We start from the raw sequence: 22,693 nt of genomic DNA on the forward strand, positions 1-22,693 counted from the left end.
AGTTATTTAAGGTTTTCAATTCCCCTCTCTGAGGTGTCCACCACTACCCCTGCTATTCCCAGCAAACACATGCTTGCCAACGTATCACCCAATTAAGCAGGAACCTGACAAGATTTTCAGGAATAAGCCTCAAGGCAGGTCAATTAGTAATTGTTAAGTGTTCAACTAGCCCTGTACTGACCGGCAAAAGTGTAAAAGGACACCTTAATGCAAATGTAAATAACTAAGAAAGAAAAATAAGAGAGGTATTATGTATTAGCCCAGGAGAAAGTCATAAGAATTAAGGTGTGATTGTCTGAAGTTTTATTCCCAAATCCTTTGATTTCACCATGGGTTTTGTTTTCACCTTAATGATATTGTGTAGTGAGTAACATCTGTAATTAATCTTTTATCTCTAATGTGAGACAGGTATTCTAATCCCCATTTTACAGATAATAGAGCTAAAGCTCAGAACAGTTAAGAAAAGTTATATACAGTTTAGGTGAACACCCTGATTACATGGAATCTTTTCTTTTAATCTTTTTAATTTTTTCTTTATATGTGGAATCTTGAATAGAGTGTGAGATCTTGTTTGTTTGTTTGTGCAGGTTAGTGTGATGCCCCGATATATCCCAGAGTAATTTGGGCAGTGAATAAAAAAAGTATTTGCAAAATCCAATTGAGGGGTTGGGGAGAAAGGAAGAAATAACAGACTTCCCCATTTGAGGGATTCCTGATATTCTTCCAAGCAGTGGGGACAACCAATTCAATAGGCTGAGCCCTCAATTTTGGAGTTCACCCCCATAAAACTCATTACTGCAAGGGAGAAGTTAAGCCTACTGATAATTATGCTGAAGAGTCACCCCCAGAGGACCTCTTGTTGCTCAGATGTAGCCTCTCTCTCTCTCTCTCTCTCTCTCTCTCTCTCTCTCTCAGCCAACTTGGCAGGTGAACTCACTGCCCTCCCCCCTACATGGGACATGACTCCCAGGGATGCAAATTTCCCTGTCAACATGGCACAGAACTCCTGGGACAAGCCAGGACCTAGCATCATGGGATTGAGAAACTTCCTTGACCAAAAGGGAAAAGAGAGAAATGAGATAAAATAAAGTTTCAGTGGCTGAGAGATTTCAAACAGTAAGGAGGTTATCCTGGAGGTTATTCTTATGCATTATATAGATATCTCTTTTTAGTTTATGATGTGTTCAAGTGGCTGGCGGGAAACACCTGAAATTGTTAACCTATGTTCCAGTAGCCTTGATTCTTGGAGATGATTGTATAACAATATAGCTTTTAATGTGACCGTGTGATTATGAAAACCTTGTGTCTGATGCTTCTTTTATCCAGGGTATGCATAGATAAGTAAAAAATAAAAATACGTAAATAAATAATGGGAGGGATAATGGATAAAAAATCAGATAGATTAAATTATTGGTGGTCAATAAGAAGGTGGGGTAAAGGGATTGGGATGTATGAGCTTTTTCTTTTTTATTATATATTCTGGAGTGATGCACATGTTCCAAAAATGATCATGGTGATGAATACATGACCATTGATTGTACACCAGGTATGGACTGTATGTGTATGAAGATTTCTCAATAAAAATATTTTTAAAAAAGGAAAAGAGAAGTTACATAGCTAGTACATGGCCAAGTTTAAATTGAAATCCAAGTTCATGTGACTTCAAAGGTTGTGTTCTGTTCTCCACCCTAAATGGCCCCCAGTGTAGAACACTGGATGGTGTTCAATTGCAGGTAAGTTTTACACTGGGGGAAACTGCATTTATATTCTTTCCAATTTATCTCAAATTAAATGTAATATGCCCTTCCAAAATATGATCTTCAGTGTGACTTAGTCATTTTAGAAAGGACCAAATAAACATTATATACCTTGATATTTTTATACTTTGTTAGTGAAGAATTTCATTTTTCTATGTCTTACGGGCTATCTTTAATACTCCTAATGATTTCTAAATCCCACAGGAAAAAAATAAGCCATATTCTGAATTTAAATGGAAAAAGTGAAGAATTGAGGTGATGCTAAGGATGTATTTGACCAAAATATTCAGTTTCTGGCATAGCCAATCCAGTTCATCTTTCTTCATCTAGAAAGATGTAGAACCTGGGTGAGAGGGTGGTAGACAGTGAGGGAAGGGAGTGTTTTTACCCATGTTACTAAGTCAGTCAGGCTCTGCAATCAGAGTGGGAAGAAGGGGGACATATTCCCAAGGGCTCTAACCAAATCCGGAGCAGGTCTGCAGGGCATATGATGGACCTATCCCAGGAACTGACAGAATAAAGGGGTTTGTTTCTGTTTGATTACAATTCATGACAGATTGATAACTGCAAAGGCATTCAAATTTGGGGTTTTACCTCCTCCTTCTCTTTAACACTACAGCTTGTAAGGCTAGTCAGGCATCTGGTGTTTGTTAGATGGCTGTGTTGCATCATCCTATGATTGCTGGGGAACATCTTCTAGCATTCGAACAATTGGAGAGAAGACTATGGGGCACAAAATGGCCTCATCCGGTTTACATCTTCATTACTGCGCTTCTCACATACCTGCTTACATCTGGAAAAAATCTCCAGGTAAACCTCTTGGGCTCTTTTTCTAAAGAGTAACTGTAATTATTAGGACTATACCTAAATTCAGCTTAGAATAGGTATGTGGCTGAACTTCAGCCAAAACCCTGTGCCTGTCTAAAAGAGATTTTCTTTTTTTACATCCAATTACACAGGAGGGGCCCTTTTTCCTCACACATGGCTAGTGGGGTTCCTGATTCTCTACACCTAAGGCTTGTATTTAGGCTCTTTGGGAAAAAGCAAGGGGAATTTGAGGAAGAAACTTAGAGATTTCCTTGAATCTTCTATCATAATTTTTTCCCTCAGCATCAAATCTCAGAATTCTAACATGGATTGCAGATAGTGTCAAAATTTTATAAATACCGAGTGTTTTTTCCTACTAGGTATGATTACATACTGTATCCTACCAAGTAGCAGCGTCAAAAACCAAGAACAACAAAACCTATAAACAGAACCAACTGCTGTGATTAACATTTCCTGCCCTTGTACATGATTCATTCATTCAAACATTTTTGAGCACTTACTAGGTATCAGGTGCTGAGCATAGGAACGAAAAAACTGAGTTAAAACTCAATACATGTAGTTCATTGCACCTAGCAGACATGCAACTAATTACATGCAATAATTACAGGCTGAATAGGGTTATGTAGAAGCATGAACAAAATATTATGAGAACTCAGTTGGAAGAAGATGCAGCAGGAAGGGTGGCAGTCAAGGAGGACTTTAGACATGAAACATAAGCTGGGTCTTCAAGATTATGTAACATTTCACTTCTAAGAGGAAAAAATTAGTTGGTCCAGCAGAACAGAAGACAATGAGATAGGCCTTGATTCTAAAAGATAATTGTGTGTGTTGCTTTTACAGTGTGACCATGTGATTTTGAAAACTTTCTGGCTGATAATCCCTTTATCCAGTGTATGGACAGATAAGTAAAAAAATATAAAGGGCAAACAATAAATAAATAATAGGGGGGATAAGATGTATGGGATGTTTCAGGTGTTATTTCTATTTTTTTTTTTTTTTGAGTAATGAAAATGTTCAAAATTTGATTGTGGTGTGCTCGCTTCAGCAGCACATATACCAAAATTAGAACAATACAGAGAAGATTTAGCATGGCTCTTGTGCAAGGATAACGCAGAAATTTGTGAAGTGTTTCATAATTTAAAAAAAGATTGTGGTGTTGAATGCACAACTGTATGATGATATGGTAAACCACTGATTGTATGCTTTGGATAATTATATATGTGACAATATCAATAAAATTTGCATTAAAAAGGGGAATGAGAGAGTTAATCAAGGATTTTGTGGTTTATAACTTTCCTTCAAAACTACTTTCCAGTTATTTTCATAGAAAATGGTTTTTCAAGGTGGTGTCAAGGTAAGATGTTTTTTCACTTGCTGTCCTCCTTCCTCTTTTTAAAATATTCAACCTCAGTAAAAATGTATGCACACACATTTTATACATACATATGTACACATATATGTATGTGTGTACACACACATACACATATGTATACATATGGAGGAGGATCTTAGAGTGTTCAATGGTCATTCTGTCTTCTCTCTGTTCCATGTATCTATGGAGAAAGCAGCATCTGAAAAGTCTTTCAGATCTGCTTATACCTCTCTATTCTACTTCCCCTGCTCAAGGGCAATAGTTGCCAAACTGGTTTCCTATCTCCAAGCTGTCTCCCTTCCTTTCAGGCTCTACAGTGTGACCAGTGATTGAAAGTGTAAGCCTGGTCATCTGGCTGCACCCACTCTAGGATGTAGTGCAAACACCCTGTTAGCAGGGCATATAAAGGCCCTTTACAGTGTTGCTCAAACATCCCTTTTTCAACCTCATCTCTCACAATCCATTCCTCCCTTCATTGGCCCCAGCCGGTGTAGATTTCTTACACTATACATGGCACATATTTTGATACAGTTCTTTCTGCCAGAATTCCTGCCTTTCCCGATTGGTAGATTTGTAATCCCTCACCCCCAGCCTCAAATAGCATCTCCTTTATGAGGTATTTTCCCAGTTTCCTGTCCTCTCTTAGCATAAATGTAATCCCATTGTCATTTGTATATGCCTTCATTACAGAGTTCAGCACATCAAATGTCTCCTTCACCAGATTTGGAGCTCCTTTTGAGGGTAGACACTTTGACACTTTGCATACATCGCAGGAACAAAAGATAGCTGGAATCAGCCCCAAGCAAAACAGATGGTGAAATCCATATTCAGACCTCTTCTACCACATTTTTGGTGGCCTTGCTCCATTTTCCCTTATAGCTCCCATCTAGATCTGTCTTCTGGACAATGACCCATGTTTCTAAGCCTCAATTTTTTCCCTTCATGATCCTTCTAGAGCTTAAAAGAAAGAATATCGGGGGACTGTTTGGTTGGGAGATCCACCTTGTTATCGAGGAAGATCCAGCCCTCCGGTGTAGCAGAGCCTCCCTGTGCAAGGAGGTTATCACGTTCCCTAGAAGAATAGGCAGGTTGGAACAAGGAAAGAGTAAAGAAAAGAATTGGTGCTGGAGAGTTTAAAGGTGAGGGTTCTCTGGTCAGTTCCCATGCAACAGCATCGGCCCAGTTATTTCCGCAGGTGATTTTGGATTTATCTGTTTGGTGTCCTTTGCAATGGATGATGGCCACTTGTGACAGTAATTGAAGTGCTTGAAGCAGGCATTGGATAAGCTTAGCATTAATTACAGGTGAGCCTTTGGTGGTAAGGAATCCTCGCTCCTTCCAGATGGTTGAGTGGCTGTGTGCTACCAGAAAAGCATATTGGGAGTCTGTGTAGATGTTGGTGGATTTATTTTCGGCTAGGTGTAAGGCCCTGGTGAGAGCAATTAGTTCAGCCTTTTGGGATGTGGTTCCCTCTGGGAGCCGGTACTGCTTCAAGTATTTTGGTGGAAGAAACTATAGCGTATGAAGCCCTGCGCCTTCCCTATTGGTCTGTTATTGAGCTCCCGTCAATAAAGAGGGTGAGGTCTGCCTATGACAGTGGTGTGTCTGAGAGGCCCTGGCATGGGGAGGCGAGCTCTTCTATGATTTAGGTGCAAAGGTGAGTGGGCTGTGGAGAGGAGTTTGATAGGGGGCTGCAAGGGAGAAGAGTAGCAGGGTTGAGGCCAGGCGACACAGAGAGTGTGATATCCAGGTTTTCTAGGAAGAGTAAGTAAAATTCCTGGAGTTGGGAAGGAGTGAGCAGAGAGAGAGATTTATGGGATAAGAGGTCTTGTAAACGGTAGGGCGACAGTATTTGGAGAGGCCTACCCAGATTAAGTTTAAGAGCTGTACGAGTTAGGGTGGCAGCCGCAGCCAGCGCTCAGAAACAGAGAGGCCACTCACGGGCGGTTGGGTCCATTTGCTTAGAGAGGTAGGCCACTGGAGTATAAGTTGGTCCCAGGGGTTGGGTTAAGACTTCCACCGCTATTCCTTGTTTTTCATCAGTGAAAAGGAAGAAGGGCTTGTCAGGATTTAGAAAAGCGAGCAGGGGAGGATGAAGTAAGGCATTACAGAGAACAGAAAAAGCTTTGGCTATAGTAGAGGGGTCGTTTAGGGGTCCCGTGGGCGTCACCTTGGTTGCTTCATAAAGAGGTTTTGCTAGGAGGGAAAAACCAGGGACCCAGTGTCAGAAGAACCCCACAAAACCTAGGAAGGATAAAATTTGTTCAGCATTTTCTGGAGGTTGGAGTTCTCAGAGGGCTTGCTGTCTGTCTACTGTTAGATGTCAGGATGTGGGAGTGAGGCAGAGCCCCAGGTAGTTGACGGTGGAGGAACAGAGTTGAGCTTTGGTGGGGGAGACTCGATATCCTTTGTTAGCTAAAAAATTTAATAGGGTGGCTGTAGCCTTTGTGGAAGTTTCCTCAGAAGGGCTGCAAATTAATAGGTCATCTACGTATTGGAGAATGACACTGGGAGTTAGATTGCACCCTATTAGGTCCCTGGCTAGGGCTTGGCCAAAGATATGGGGGCTGTCCCGAAACCCCTGAGGTAATACCGTCCATGTAAGTTGTTGGGCAACTGAAGAGTCCAGGTCTTCCCAGATAAAGGCAAATAAATTGTAACAGGCAGGGTCTAGAGGGATTGTAAAGAAGGCATCTTTGAGGTCTAGGACAGAATAATGAGTAGTGTGAGGGGGGATGTGTGAGAGAAGAGTATATAGATTAGGAACTACTGGGTAGATGGGGATGACAGCTTCATTAATTAGTTGGAGGTCTTGGACTAGATGATAAGAACCATCAGGTTTTTTGACAGGCAAAATAGGGGTGTTATATGGCAAGTTAGTGGGTATGAGGAGTCCCTTTCCCTTGAGCTGGTTAATGATGGATTGGAGTCCTTTCCAATGGCTTATGGAGATGGGAAACTGTGGCTGAGACAGGAATGAGGAGGGATCCTTTATCTGGATAAGAACCAGTTTATGATGGGAAGCTATTAGGGGAGTTGAGGTATCCCATACCTCTGGGTTCACTAGGTGAGACGGTAGAGAAGGTGAGGGAAGGGTGGAACCCTGGGTGGAGGTGGAGGCCACACATAAGGGTAATAGTAAATTTGTTTGAGGTTTTTGTATCCAGTGAAGTGAGGCTCTTAATTTGGTGGGAAGATCCCGCCCCATTAGTGGGCTGGGGCAGGAAGGCATCACTAAGAAAAAGTGTGTAATGGGGTAGCCTTCTATTAAAAATGTAAGTGGTCCGGTAGTTAAGGGGTGCAAAGGACGGCAACCTGTGCCCATAACTGTGACCTGGGAAGGGAGAAGTTGACCTGAGTAAGAGGGGAGGACAGAGAAGGTAGTTCCCATGTCCACTAAAAAGGATGTGGACTTACCTGCTACCTTGATTGTTACCCTGGGCTCAATGAGGGTGATCGGGGTTACTGAGGCCGGGCATCATCAGCCATCGGTGGCCAGGCCCAGGACTGCCAGTGGTGTGTCAGGGATTGAAAGGACAGCCCCTCCATGGCTAGGTGCCAAGAGGCAGTCCCTTTTCCAATGTCTCTTTTTCACACAGAGAGGGCATGGTCCCTTGGGCAGTCGAGGATTGGGGCACTGGCAGGACCAGTATCCATCGAGGCCACATTTGAAGCATTTTCCTGGTGGCAGATTAGTTGTAGCTGGCTTCTTGTCAATTGAAGTGGGCCACAGGGATTGGGTTTGTAAGTTTGCCCTTCGGCGGTCCCAGGACTCTTTCTCCGCCCTCTCTAATTCATCACAAGTATTAAAAATTTTAAAGGCTGTGTTTACCAGGTCACGAATAGGGACCTGAGGACCATCCTTTATTTTTCTAAGTTTGCGCCTTATATCCGGAAATGACTGGGATATAAAATGTGTGGCTAAGATGGTTTTACCAGCCTCCGAGTCAGGGTCTAGGTGGGTATATTGGGGGAGGGCTTCTGTGAGCCAGTTTAGAAAAGTGGCAGGATTTTCTTCAGGACCTTGGATAATTTCCTTCAGCTTATGAAAGTTTACGACTTTATGGGAAGATTTCTGCATGCCGGCTATGAAGCATGTAAGCATTTTTGTCTCACCTAGTTCATCCATTTCTCCCCACTGGAGTGTCAATCTGATAGTCCCACCCTGGCTCTTGATCTGGTACTGCCTCGGCCCCTACTGGTATGGTGTGGTCAGCTATATGCACTTGGTTAGCATGAGCCCTGACCACATTGAAAATATGGTCCATTTAATCTGTAGTTAGGGAAGAAGAGCAGATTACATAAATGTCATGTCAGGTAAGGTCGTAAGCATTAGCCAGATATTGGAATTCTTTAGTATAGGTAGTTGGATCATTGGAGAAGGAGCCCAACTGTTTCTAGATGTGAGAGAGATCAGCCAGGGAGAAGGGAGTGTGTACTCGAATTAACCCTTCAGGTCCTGCAACTTCCCTGAGGGGACAGAGTAAAGTACTCTTTGAGTGGGTATGGGAGCTTACAGGTGAGGATGGAAAGGCTGTTGAGGATGGTGAAGGATTAGGCAGTGGCGGAGGAACCGGTGAAGGGGGAAGAGGGCATGGTGGTGGTTGGAGAGCCACTGGAGTAGAAGGAGGAAGAGAAGGATAAGATGGTGGCTGGAGAGCCGCTAGAGCAGAAGGAGAAAGAGAAGGACAAAATGGTGGCTGGAGTGCCACCGGTGCAGAAGGAGGAAGAGAAGGGCAAGATGGCAGCTGGAGCACCACTGGCGGGAAAGGAGGGTAGAGCAGGGGAGAAGAGGATAGTTTATCTAAATATGGTGGAGGCCCTGGTCTTTTAAAGGAGGAGGAATCGAGGTGGTCAGAAAAGGAGGAAGTTTCATTGGACTGTTCATCCAGGAGTGTGGGCTTGGGGGGTTCTTTGGCTAGAAGAACCTGAGCTGTAGAGCAGGAAGTGCAGAGAAAGGGGTGGGAGCACAGAAGAAAAAAAGCCTGGACATAAGGAATTTCAGCCCATTTGTCGTTCTTCTGGCAAAAGTTGCAGAGGTTTGTAAGGATATTAAAATCAAAAGTCCCATCCTTAGGCCAATGAGAATTGTTGTCCAATTGATTTGGGGGCCAAGCCTCATTTATTACAAAAGTAAGTGAGGCGTTTTGGCCATATGTCTGGAAGTAAATCCAGTGTTGATAGGTTAGTCAGGAGACAACCAAGAGGGATAGAAGGTTTGGCTTTGAGAATTTGCTGCCCATACTGATGGGTCTGAAAGGAGAAAGGACTGGCCCAAGGGGTGTCGGCGTCCCAATGCCCTGAGTGTGTCCTCGGAGCTCTTACGAGAGGGGGCTCGTCTCACCCTGGTTTGAGGCCCTTTCAGGTCCTGGACCTGAAAATTGGGAGGGAAACAAGAAGCGGGGTGTCCCCACAACTTTTCCAGTCCTGGGAAAGGGTGTGAGGTTTGTGGGTGTCCTGGTTCACCTCAGCCCTTGGAAGAGAACCTGACATGAATTTACAATTTTCAGAGCGTAATTTATGGACAGACTCTCTCAGAACGGTGAAACCCGGCAGCAGGGTTAGGAGGGAAGGGACTTACCCAATCTGTGGTAAGTGTGGCGGCAGGCCGAGAGATCCCCTGTCAGTGGGTATGTGGAGAGAGGAGGCTGGGTTCCGCCTGGCCAGGCAGGCAGCACCCGCACTCTCCTCCCGGGTTTCTGGCACCAAAATGAAAGGTTTTGAAGGCGAAAGAGAGAAGAGGCAAACCAAGAAAACTTGGAATGAGTGAGTTTATTCCTGCACTCCCGGGCAGAGCTCACAGAACTCAAAGTAGGGAGTTGTGAGTTCACCACTGGGTTCTGGTGCAGGCAGTTGTTAAGCAAGGGGGTTAGGTGATGTCTAGAAGGGGTGGCACATTTTACACAGCTCAAGTCATGGTGACCTTCCCTCTTCCCCTGACCTAACATTTGGGCCTATACCTCTATAAATAAAAAATGAGCAAAGCACATCTAGTATGTACATTTACTTTTTAAAAAAATGTTATTGTGGTAACAAATATATAACAAAAATTTTTCCATTTTAACCATCTTGCACATTTATGTTTATATTGTATATGACCACTGCTATAGTGATCTAGTATGCACATTCTAAAATATGCACAAACATGAGATGATTTAAAAGATGAACTAAGGGAGAGTCAAGATGGTGGCTTAGTGAAGTGTGGGATTTAGTTCATCCTCCAGAGCAGCTAACAAATAGCCAGGAACAGTACAGAACAACTGCTGGGTCCACGTCAGTGACCGAACACACAGCGTACCCCAGTCTGGACCAGCTGGACCAGCTGTGAGGCCCTTGAGACCATGAGATCCCGAGCCACGGTGGCCAGCACCCCTCCCCCACAGGCTGCTTCCCAGAGAGGAAAGAAAGGAAAGGGACTTTACCAGTAGCAGGGGCTGAGCACAACCAAGCCCCAACTGTGGAATTAATGAACAAATTCTGACTACTAAAAATAGGCCCCCACCTCAGCTGGTCACTGGTTTTTGCCCTGTTTAGAGGGGGCAGGGCTGATGAAAAAAGGAAAAAAAAAAAAAAAAGACAGATTTTTTTTGTATTTGAAAAGGTCTGGGCCCTGAAGGAAAGGAAGGGGCATATAGGACCAGGGAATATGTAGAACAACATACCAACTTAAGCTCTTGATTGGCAAACCCGAGGAACAGGGGTCCTGCTATGAGAAGGATTTTTATTTTTCTATTCTGTGGCTGTGATTCTGGCTTGACTACTCTTTGGATACAGTGCAAGGCTTCTCAGGCTCCAACTGCCTAAGGCATAGGCAGAATTGAGCTTGTTTGAGTGTTTTTCTGGATCCTGTGCCTTCCCCAGGAGAGGGGTGAGGCTCAGCTCAGGTGGATTCCCTCCCTCAAGGAATTCAGACCCCAGTGTCTAGAAAAGTGAAGCAATTAAAGCCAGTTTTTCAACCTCTCCTCTGTCTCCACCACGCCCCCAGCAGAAAGATCTGCTGAAGTTAAAAGTACTGCAACACCTTATGCTGGTGGGACCTGCAGGCAGAAAAGCACCACATACTGGGCAGGATAGGAAAAACACAGAGTCCAGAGTCTTCATAGGAAAGCCTTTCAATCTGCTGGGTCTCACCCTCAGGGAAAACTGATGGTTACTCTTTACTCCTGAGAGGAGGCCAGTTTGGTCTGGGAAAATCTGGCTGGGGTCTATAATACCTAAGCAGACCCTCCTAAGGGAGGAAAAAAAGGCACCATACAGGCAGGGCAAGAAACCAAAAAACAAGAACTGAAAATTTCTGATCTGTTAAACAAAACCTAAGCTAGAGGACTAGAATAAGCTGAACTGAATGTTGAAGAACAGATAGACAAAAAAGTCATCCAGCAAGAAAATCCTGGATAAAAAAAGTGAAAACAATCTCCAGAATAAACTAATTAAAGTAATTAAATGCCTAGACACCAGCAAAAAATAATGAATCATACTAGGAAAAATTGAAGATATGGCCCAAAGGAACAAATCACAGTTCAAATGAGATACAGGAGTTGAAACAATCAATTCAGAATATTCAAACAGACATGGAAAACCTCATCAAAAATCAAATCAATGAATTGAGGGAGGATATAAAGAAGGAAAGGAATGAACAAAAGAAAAAATCAGAAGTCTGATAAAACAAATCAGAGAACTTATGGGAATGAAAGGCACTGTAGAAGAGATGAAAAAACAATGTAAACCTACAATGTTAGATTTCAAGAGTAGAAGATAGGATTAGTGAACTGGAAAATGAGACATCTGAAATCTGACAAGCAAAAGAAAATATATGGAAAGGAATGGAAAAATATAAGCAGGGACTCAGGGAATTGAATGACAACATGAAGTGCATAAATATACATGTTGTGGGTGTCCCAGAAGGAGAAGAGAAGGGAAAAGGAGGAGAAAAACTAATGGAGAAAATTATCAATGAAAATTTCCCAACTCTTATGAAAGACTTAAAATTACAGATCCAAGAAGTGCAGCATACCCCAAACAGAATAGATCCAAATATATGTACTCCAAGACACTTACTAATCAGAATGTCAGATGTCAAAGAGAAAGAGAGAATCTTGAAAGCAGCAAGAGAAAAGCAATCCATCACATACAAGGGAAGCCCAATAAGACTATGCATAGATTTCTCAGCAGAAACCGGAGGCGAGAAGACAATTCGATGATATATTTAAGTTACTAAAAGAGAAAAACTGCCAACCAAGAATTCAATATCCAGCAAAATTATCCTTCAAAAATGAGGGGGAAATGAAAACATTTTCAGACAAAAAAAATCACAGAGAAAATTTGTGACCAAGAGACTGGCTCTGCAAGAAATACTAAAGGGAGCATTAGAGACAGATAGGAAAAGACAAGAGGGAGAGTTTTGGAGAATAGTTTAGAAATGAAGACTATCAGTAAAGGTAAAAAAAAGAAAAATTAGATATGACATATGAAATCCAAAAGGCAAAATGGTAGAAGAAAGTACTGCACTTACAGCAATAACACTGAATGTTAATGGATTAAACTCCCCAATCAAAAGACATAGACTGCCAGAATGGATTTAAAAATAAAGGACCCATTATATGCTGTCTATGGGAAATGCATCTTAGAGCCAAGGATAAACGTAGGCTGAAAGTGAAAGGTTGGGAAAAGATATTTCATGTAAATAACAATCAGAAAAGAGCAGGGGTAGCTATACTAATATCCTACAAATTAGACTTCAAATGTAAAACAGTTAAAAGAAGGACACTATGTATTAATAATGCAACAAGAAGACATAACAATTATAAATTTTATGCACCAAGCCAGAATGCTCCAAAATACATGAGGCAAACACTGAAAAGAAATAGACACATCTACCATAATAGTTGGAGACTTCAATTCCCTACTCTCATCAATGGATAGAACATCTAGACAGAGGATCAATGAAGAAACAGAATTTGAATAATACAATAAATGAGCTAGACTTAACAGACATTTCTAGAGCATTACACCCCACAACAGCAGGATATACCTTTTTCTCAAGTGCTCATGGATCATTCTCAAGGATAGACCATATGCTGGGTCACAAAGCAAGTCTCAATAAATTTAGAAAGATGGAAATCATACAAAACACTTTCTCAGATCATAAAGGAATGAAGTTGGATATCAATAATAGGCAGAGTGCCAGAAAATTCACAAATGTATGGAGGCTCAGCAACACACTCTTAAACAACCAGTGAGTCAAGGAAGAAATTACAAGAGACATCAATAAATATCTCAAGGCAAATGAAAATGAAAACACAACGTATCAAAATTTATGGGATGCAGCAAAGGCAATGCTAAGAGGGAAATTTATTGCCCTAAATGCCTATATCAAAAAAGAAGAAAGAGCAAAAATGAAGGAATTAACTATCCACTTGGAAAAATTAGAGAAAGAACAACAAACTAACCCCAAAGCAAGCAAAAGGAAAGAAATAATGAAGATTAGAGCAGAAATAAATGAAATTGAGAACATGAAAACAATTGAGAAAAGTCAACAAAACCAGAAGTTGGTTCTATGAGAAAATCAATAAGACTGATGGACCCTTAGCAAGGTTGACAAAAAAAAGAAGAAAAAGGACGCAAATAAATAAAATTAGAAATGGAAAAGGAGATGTAACCACTGACCCCACAGAAATAAAGGGAGGAATGACAGGGTACTATGAGTAACTTTATGCTAATAAATATGACAATGTAGATGAAATGGACATCTTTCTGGAAAGGCATGAACAACCAACATTGACTCGAGAAGAAACAGATGTCCTCAACAAACCAATCACAAGTAAAAAAATTGAATTAGTCATTAAAAAGCTCCCCAAAAAGAAAAGCCCAGGACCAGATGGCTTCAGATGTGAATTCTACCAAACATTTAAGAAAAAATTAGTACCAACCCTGCTCAAACTCTTCAAAAAAATTGAAGAGTAGGGAAAGCTACCTAACTCATTCTATGAAGTCAGTATCACCCTCATACCAAAGCCAGACAAAGATATTACAAGAAAAGAAAACTACAGACCAATCTCTCTAATGAACATAGATGCAAAAATCCTCAACAAAATTTTTGCAAATCAAATCCAGCAGCACTACACCATGACCAAGTAGGATTCATCCCAGTTATGCCAGGATGATTCAACATAAGAAAATCAATTAATGTAATACACCATATCAACAAATCAAAGCAGAAACGCCACATGATCACCTCGATTGAAGCAGAAAAGGCATTTGACAAAATTCAACATCCTTTTTTGTTGAAAACACCTCAAAGGATAGGAACAGAAGGGAACTTCCTCGAGGTAATATATGAAAACCCACAGCTAACATCATCCTCAGTGGGGAAAAACTGAAAACTTTCCCCCTAAAATCAGGAGCAAGACAAGGATGTCCAATATCACCATTGTTATTCAACATTGTGTTGGAAGTTCTAGCCAGAGCAATTAGACAAGAAAAAGAAATACAAGGCATTAAAATTGGAAAGGAAGAAGCAAAACTCTCAGTGTTTGCAGATGATGTGATACTATATGTTGAAAACCACAAAAAATCCACAGCAAAACTACTAGAGCTAATAAATGAGTATAGCAAAGTGACAGGTTACAAGATCAACAGTCAAAAATCTGTAGTGTTTCTATATACTAGTAATGAACAATCTGAGGGGGAAATCAAGAAAAAAATTCCATTTACAATTGCAACCAAAAGAATAATATATTTAGGAATAAATTTAACTAAAGAGACAAAAGACCTATACAAAGAAAACTACCAGAAATTGTCAAAAGAAATCACAGAAGACCTAAATAAATGGAAGGGCATACCATGTTCATGGATTGGAAGACTAAATATAGTTAAGATGTCAATTCTACCTAAATTGATTTACAGATTCAATGCAATACCAATCAAAATCCCAACAACTTACTTTTCAGAAATAGAGAAACCAATAACCAAATTTATCTGGAAGGGCAGGGACCTGAATAGCTAAAATATCCTGAGAAAGAAAAATAAAGTCAGAGTTCTCATGCTGCCTAACTTTAAGGCATATTACAAGGCTATAGTGGTCAAACAGCATATTACTGGCATAAAAATAGATATACTGACCAATGGAATAGAATAGAGTGTTCAGATATGACCCTCTCATCTATGGACAATTGATCTTTGATAAGGCAGTCAAGCCAACTCACCTGGGACAGAACAGTCTCTTCAATAAATGGTTCCTAGAGAACTGGATATTCACATGTAAAGGAATGGAAGGGGATCATATCTCACATCCTATACAAAAATTAATTCAAAATGGATCAAAGACCTAACCATTAGGTCTAAGACCATAAAACTGTTGGAAGAAAATGTAGGGAAATATCTTATAAATCTTATAACTGGAGGCAGTTTTATAGACCTTATACCCACAGCACGAGCATTGAAGAAAGAAAGAAAGAAAGAAATGGGAACTCCTCAAAATTAAACACTTTTGTGCATCAAAGAACTTTATCAAGAATGTAAAAAGACAGCCTACAAAACGGGAGACAATATTTGGAAATGATATATCAGATAAAGGTCTAGTATCCAGAATATATAAAGAGATTGTTCAACTCAACAACAAAAACACAGACAACCCAATTACAAAATGGGCAAAAGACATGAACAGCCACTTCTCAGAAGAGGAAATACAAATGGCCAAAACGCACATGAAAATATGCTCAGCTTCCCTGGCTATTGGGGAAATGCAAATCAAAACCACAATGAGATATCATTTCACACCCACCAGAATGGCCATTATCAATAAAGCAGAAAATGACAAGTGCTGGAGAGGATGTGGAGAAAGAGGCACACTTATCCACTGTTGGTGGGAATGTCAAATGGTACAACTGCTGTGGAAGGCAGTTTGGTGGTTCCTCAGGAAGCTAAGTATAGAATTGCCATATGATCCGGCAATACCATTGCTGGGTATCTACCCAGAGGATATGAGGGCAAGGACACAGACATTTGCACACCAATGTTTATAAAAGCAGCATTATTTACAATTGAGAAGAGATGGAAACAGCCAAAATGTCCATCAACAGACAAGTGGCTAAACAAGCTGTGGTATATACATATGATGGAATATTATGCAGCTGTAAGACAGAATAAAGTTATGAAATATGTAACAACATGGATGGACCTTAAGGACATTATGCTGAGTGACATTAGCCAGAAACAAAAGGACAAATACTGTATGGTCTCACTGATATGAACTGACATTAGTGAATGAACTTGGAGAATTTCATTGGTAACAGAGACCATCAGGAGATAGAAATGGGGCAGATATTGGGTAATTGGAGCTGAAGGTATACAGATTGTGCAACAGGACTGATTGCAAAAATTCAGAAACAGATAGCACAATACTACCTAACTGTAATACAATAATGTTAGAACACTGAATGAAACTGAATGTGAGAATGATAGAGGGAGGAGGCCTGGGGGTGCAAATGAAATCAGAAGGAAAGATAGATGATAAAGATTGAGATGGTATAATCTAGGAATGCCTAGAGTGTATAATGATAGTGACTAAATGTACAAATTTGAAAATGTTTTTGTATGAGGAAGAACATAAGAATATAAGTACTGCAGGATGTTAGAAATTAATGATAATTAATATTTTAAAACTTTATGTGTGAGACTAAAGCAAAAAATGTTTATTTGGTACAAAATTTATATTTTGACTAGTATATTTCCTAATATAACTTATGTGAACAGATTAACTGAACACCAAAGTACTTGGAACCTTGGGTAGGGCATGAGATTTTGTAGGTTTGTCCTGAATGATGCTCCAAAAAATCCCAGAGTGATTTGAGCAGTGAATAAAAAAGTATTTGCAGTGTCTCCTTGGGGGAATGGTAAGAAAGGGGGAAAATTCAACTTCCTCAAGTGGACAATTCTTGATATTCTCACAAGCAGTAGGGACAACCAAAGCAATAGGCTGAGCCCCCAATCTTGGGGTTTGTTCATATGAAACTTAACCCCAGAAAGGAGAGGCTAAGCCTACTTAAAATTAGGCCTAAGAGTCACCCCCAAGAGAACCTCTTCTGTTGCTTAGATGTGGCCTCACTCTCTCAGCCAACATGACAAGCAAACTCACTACGCTCCTCCTCTCTATGTGGGACATGACTCCCAGGGGTGTGAACCTTCCTGGCAATGTGGGACAGAAATCCTAGAATGAGCTGGGACTCAGCATCAAGGGATTGAGAAAACCTTCTCAACCAAAAAGAGGAAGAGCAAAGTGAGACAAAATAAAGTGTCAGTGACTGAGAGATTCCAAACAGAGTTGAGAAGTTATCCTGGAGGTTATTCTTACACATTAAATAGATATCACCTGTTTAGTTAAGGTGTCACGGAGAGGCTGGAGGGAACTGCCAGAAAATGTAGAGCTGTGTTCCAGTAGCCATGTTTCTTGAAGATGATTGTATAATGATATAGCTTTCGCAATGTGACTGTGTGATTGTGAAAACCTTGTGTCTGATGCTCCTTTTATGTACCTTATTGACAGACTAGTAAAACATATGGATTAAAAATAAATAATAGAGGGAACAAATGTTAAAATAAATTTAATAGATTGAAATGCTAGTGATAAATGAAAGTGAGGGGTAAGAGGTATGGTATGTATAAATTTTTTTCTGTTTTCTTTTTCTGAATTGATGCAAATGTTCTAAGAAATTATCATGATGAATATACAACTATTTGATGATATTGTGAGTTATTGATTATATAACAAGAATGGAATGATCATATGGTAAGAATGCTTGTGTTTGTATGTGGTTATGTTTCATAAATAAATTTAAGATTTTTTTAATAAAAAAAGATGAACTAAAAAATTTCAAAAATGAATTAAAATAATTTTTTTTTTTTTTTTTTTTTTACAGAGAGAAGGAAGGAAGGATAGAAGGAAGGAAGGAAGGAAGAAAGGGAAACATTTTTAAACATTTTCTTGTTTTATTGTATTCTGTTTCTCCGTTTTTGTTACATGGGCTGGGGCCGGGAATCGAACCGAGGTCCTCCGGCATAGCAGGCAAGCACTTTGCCCGCTGAGCCACCGCGGCCCGCCTAAAATAATTTTAATGTTATTTATTAATGGTACCAAAAATATTCTTGCCATTTTACAGTATTAAGAATTTAGTGAAAGTAAATAAAAATATAGTGCAACATTATTTTTTACAATCTGGTTCAACAATTTGTGAAATTGCTTGAAGGTCTGGATCTAAGTTCAATTTATTTTAATAGTTGATTAAGTGGTTGACATAACTGAAATCTACAACCCACAATATGTCCTCCCACATGGAAAGGTATATCATGGGCTGCATGTATGGATCATGATACTCATTTTTCAATCTCAGTCACTCAGCATTTTGAAAATTTCTGTGCAATTTGACTTGTGAATTTTCATATTCTCAGATGCCAATAAGGCATTCTTGCAAATTGTTCCGAAGGTTTTGGCTTTTTATATATTTATAATGAATATCAAAATCCTGTTAACAGATTTGAAAACATTTTTAAACTCTCATTCCAGGTTTTAAGGTTCTTTAAGGTAAGGCCCATACGTTTTTTTCTACAATAAAATCACACAATAGAAACATTTACAAATATCCATTTTCAAATATTTTCTCCCATCTTAATGTCTTTTAAAAAGCAGCTATTCAATGTTGAGATGTCTCTTTTACCTAAATGGTAAAGGATTGATCATATTTTTAGAAGATTATTATTAGATAGCATATTATAACAGACACTTATCACAGAAAATGTTGGCAAGTTTTGAACTTTAGAGAAATTCGTCTTTAAGACTGGCAACTCTTCCATTAAGTAGTCAGCCAGTATGGAATATTTTTATGGCTATTATTTATCTCACTGAGACATTTTATAAAGATGTGATCTTATTTCCATGCCTTATTTTTATAAAATTAACCATAGCAATGACATACTGTAGCATTTTTGGGTTCAATTCCTTAGCTGTAGAGGTTTATCTATGAATAAATAAATATAACATTCACGTACTTTTTTTTTCTGAAACCTTGTCATGGAATCCACTTTTTGCCCTAGCCCTCCAAAGTAGTTCCTGCATCACTGGCCACATTTAGTTTTGCCATAAAACATTATGTTTATTAAGTTGATGATTTCCATCTTTCTTTTACTGTTTTACAAATAAAGCAATTCTTCATTACTGAAACAAAATCTAGCAAATACCATAAGCTGAGACATGATAGGAACACCTGTACTTTTTTTATGAGCAATTACATTTTTATTGATTAAAAGCATAATTGTTCCTGTAGACATACATGAAAACATTCAAATATTCAGAGAATATTCAGAGAATATTTGAATTACATATATATATATATATGTACTGTGTGATTTCATAGGCTATATATAAAAAAGTATTGTAAGTTCTAAGCAGTATTACACTTGTTAGCAGTTACTAATATTTTCATTTTGCTGTACTTTTCATCAGAATTTCTGGGATACACCCAATGTTAAAACATATTAAGAAAAATAAATAATGGCAATAATCCTCTAAATAAAAGCAATTTGGAGATAACATGCAGCTCTCTAACAATGTACAAACAAACCACAGTGTACATTCAAGTTAAAAAGGTTTTCTAAACAAATTTTTAAATTTTCCTTTAAAAAGACCCTACTGATCATACTTTAAATATATATATAAAGCAAATATTTTTTCCCTTTTACAAAAAAAAATTCTAGTGAAATTGATAGTGGGTGTGTTTTGAACATGGGCTATTTGAAAGGAATTCCATTTGCCACATTTTCTCCTAGTAAAGCAATCAGGATGAAAACATGTGGACTGCAGCCTATTTGCAACATTGTGGAGCTTGTTATATAGGAATATGTTCCTCATATAATTTTAATGATCTTTTCCTGGTCTAAAAAAGTTAATTATGCTCATAATAAAGCAGTTGGAAAACATAGACATGCATGGAGAAGAAAATAAAAGCCTATAATCCTTTCATATAGAGACACCTCATTGGCGATATTCTGGTGTGTTTATTTCCCCCTAAGCATACAAAAATAAAAACATACATATAAAATAGGATACTATTGCTTATACAATTTAATGTCCTGCTTTTTCACTGAATAAAATGGTCTTGAGTTGCTTTGCCTTACTTTAAGTCTTCATAAAAATTTATAATTTTAATGGCAAAAGAAACATTTCTCATTGAATGGATGTACCGTGATGTAAACAAATGTTCAGAATATTTAAAATTTTATTGCTTTATATAGCTTTACAGCCTTGCAACGTGCAATTCAATCATCACATTCTCTCTGTATGTTTCTCTAACTCCTTGAAGACTGTAAGGGTCAGCAAGTGATATAAAGCTACTACATCCCAAATACTTAAGGTCCTATTCCCCAGGATCCCACTGAAAGCGAGAACTTCTGTACTGAGTCACACGTGGATAACTGAAGGTCTGCTTGCAAAATTCACATGCTCAACTCCAACAAGCTGTAGAACAGAATTTATGGGTTTGTGATCCAATCTATCCCCATCACAGTGTATGAAATGAATGTTATTGCCCGGACCTAAGATGTGGGTTCCACCTTGCTGAGCTGGGTCTCCTTAAAAATCAAAAAGAGGGCCAGTCACCACCGGCCACAGGCTCTGAATGCTTTCCGAGAGCACATTTGACTTCACATGGTGGCTCTGCCCTTAGAAGGCAATTTCTTCGCCTCTTTTCATTCCCGATCTTTTATAAATTTCTCTCTCAGGATCAACATAAAGATTTCACGAGAATATCCAATCAGTTTGCACAAAGGCTCAACATGATGGTAGGACGACTGTCCAATCACTATAAGGGTGACATTTGCTTCTTGTAAAAACTCTTGGGGATTTTTGCCAGCTCTTCTACATATTCCTTGCAAATGTAACACAAAAAGTGCCACAGGAAGACCACGACTGCCTGGCGCTCGCAGAACAGCCCGCCGAATGGCACCCACTTCCCGGCATTGTCCAGCACTGGCAGCTCGGCCACTGCAGCAGCCAGGGGCTGCCGGCACAGGGCCGTTCGGCAGAGCTGCATGGCCACGTGACCGGGGGTGGGGCAGCCAGCGTGCCCTGCGTCTGAGGATCACGTCTGTACTTTTTAATGCAACTGACTGCTAAGCAGTTGTTACCTCCACACCAGTAATTTGTTCCAGTTGTTTTTTCACGTCTTCAGCATGTTTTCTCTACTTCTCATTTCCAGTAAATAGATTTTAGTCTGTTGCCATCTTTTTTTCCCACATATTATTTTAGCTACTTTTATGGAGGCAAGACGAACAATTGGTATGCATCTTTTATAATTTATTAAACATGAATCATTAAGTTTATTATTGATCAAGTCGTGAGCTGAGTATTGCATGATGCTCACACATTACTGGAGAAAAATTACACAAGCTTGTCTTTGTTTTCCAGGTACTTGGAGTATAAATGTTGGGTTTACTGTGCTGGTCTTATGATCAGCTGCCAATATAGCTCAGGGAACAATATATTCTTAAAATAAGTTCATTGTTAACAGTAGTGGATGTAAATGGATATTTCATAAAATTGTCTTGATTATTTCAAAGTTTTGCTGATTCCTTGATGGATCTGATCACTGATTACATCTCAGAATGTGGCTGACACTGAGCTCTAACCAAAAGTGGCATCTCTGCCTTCTATTTGTGGTTCACTTGGGTTTACATTTTTATTGTCTTCAGTCTGCACTTTAGTTTTAGGAGTCATTTAAAGATACTTGTTCATCCTGTTCAGGTTCATTATTTCCTTAACTACAGATTATCCATAAAACCTCTTGAGCTCAGAATTACCTCTGGTCAACACTTGAGTTGAAGAACTCCTACTATTTCTCTAGCCATTTGTGCCAGTTTTGAAAATATTATGTATCCCAGAAAAACCGTGCTTTAATCCTGACCCACTCATGTGGAAACAGCCCTTTCTTTTAATCCTGATTCAATACCGTAGGTTGGAAATTTTGATTAGATTACCTTCATGGAGATGTGACACATACAATTGTGGGTGTGACCTTTGATTAGATGGAGATGTGACTCCACCCATTCTAGGTAGGTCTTGGTTAATTGACTGGAATCCTTTAAAAGAAGAAACATTTTGGAGAGAGTCAGAAATGGCAGAAATGACAGAGTCAACTGAAACTTCAGAGCAGAGCTGACACAGATGCTAATACTTGGAAAACTGACACACAGATATTTGGAGATACCTGGAGCCCAGAAGATGTCACCATCAGATGTTAAGCAAGCCAGAACCTGAAGAGAAACAAGGGAAGCCAAGAGATGAAAGCCAGCCCTGGAGAAGCAAAGTGAGGAAACCCTACAGGAACAGAGTCTTGAAAACAATGGAGTCCAGGAACAAGGGACCAGCAGATGCCAGCCATATGACTTCCCAGTAGACAGAGATGTTGCTGATACCTTTAATTAAGGTATCTTTTACAGAATGCCTTAGTTTGGACATTTTTATAGGGTTAAAACTGTAAACTTAAAACTTACTAAATTCCCTTTATAAAAGCCGTTCCAATTCAGGTACATTGCATTTTGGCAGCATTTAAGAAACTAATACATCGCTGGAGTCAGGGACCCAGTGGGGATACCAGGGTCAATCCAGACATCAGATACAGACAAGCCTTGCTTTGAACGGTGGTGTGGGACAATACAAATTATCATGCAAACTGAAGCCATGCAAAGG

At 39.6% G+C, this 22,693-nt stretch overlaps 1 protein-coding gene, 1 non-coding gene and 1 pseudogene across 2 annotated transcripts in view; 2 read left to right on the top strand and 1 right to left on the bottom strand.

Moving 5' to 3' along the window:
- MSRB3 (methionine sulfoxide reductase B3) overlaps positions 1-22,693 on the top strand; it is a 259,546-nt gene that overhangs the window by 212,161 nt on the left and 24,692 nt on the right. The gene's annotated exons all lie outside the window — the stretch shown is intronic.
- LOC143643001 (U6 spliceosomal RNA) lies at positions 3,618-3,725 on the top strand. The gene has a single exon (XR_013156057.1). It is a non-coding gene; the product is annotated as a U6 spliceosomal RNA (small nuclear RNA).
- Positions 20,408-21,038, bottom strand: LOC143690324 (peroxiredoxin-like 2C pseudogene; annotated as a pseudogene).

Source organism: Tamandua tetradactyla, chromosome 7 (genome assembly GCF_023851605.1).
Source record: "Tamandua tetradactyla isolate mTamTet1 chromosome 7, mTamTet1.pri, whole genome shotgun sequence".
NCBI classification, from domain to species: Eukaryota; Metazoa; Chordata; class Mammalia; order Pilosa; family Myrmecophagidae; genus Tamandua; species Tamandua tetradactyla.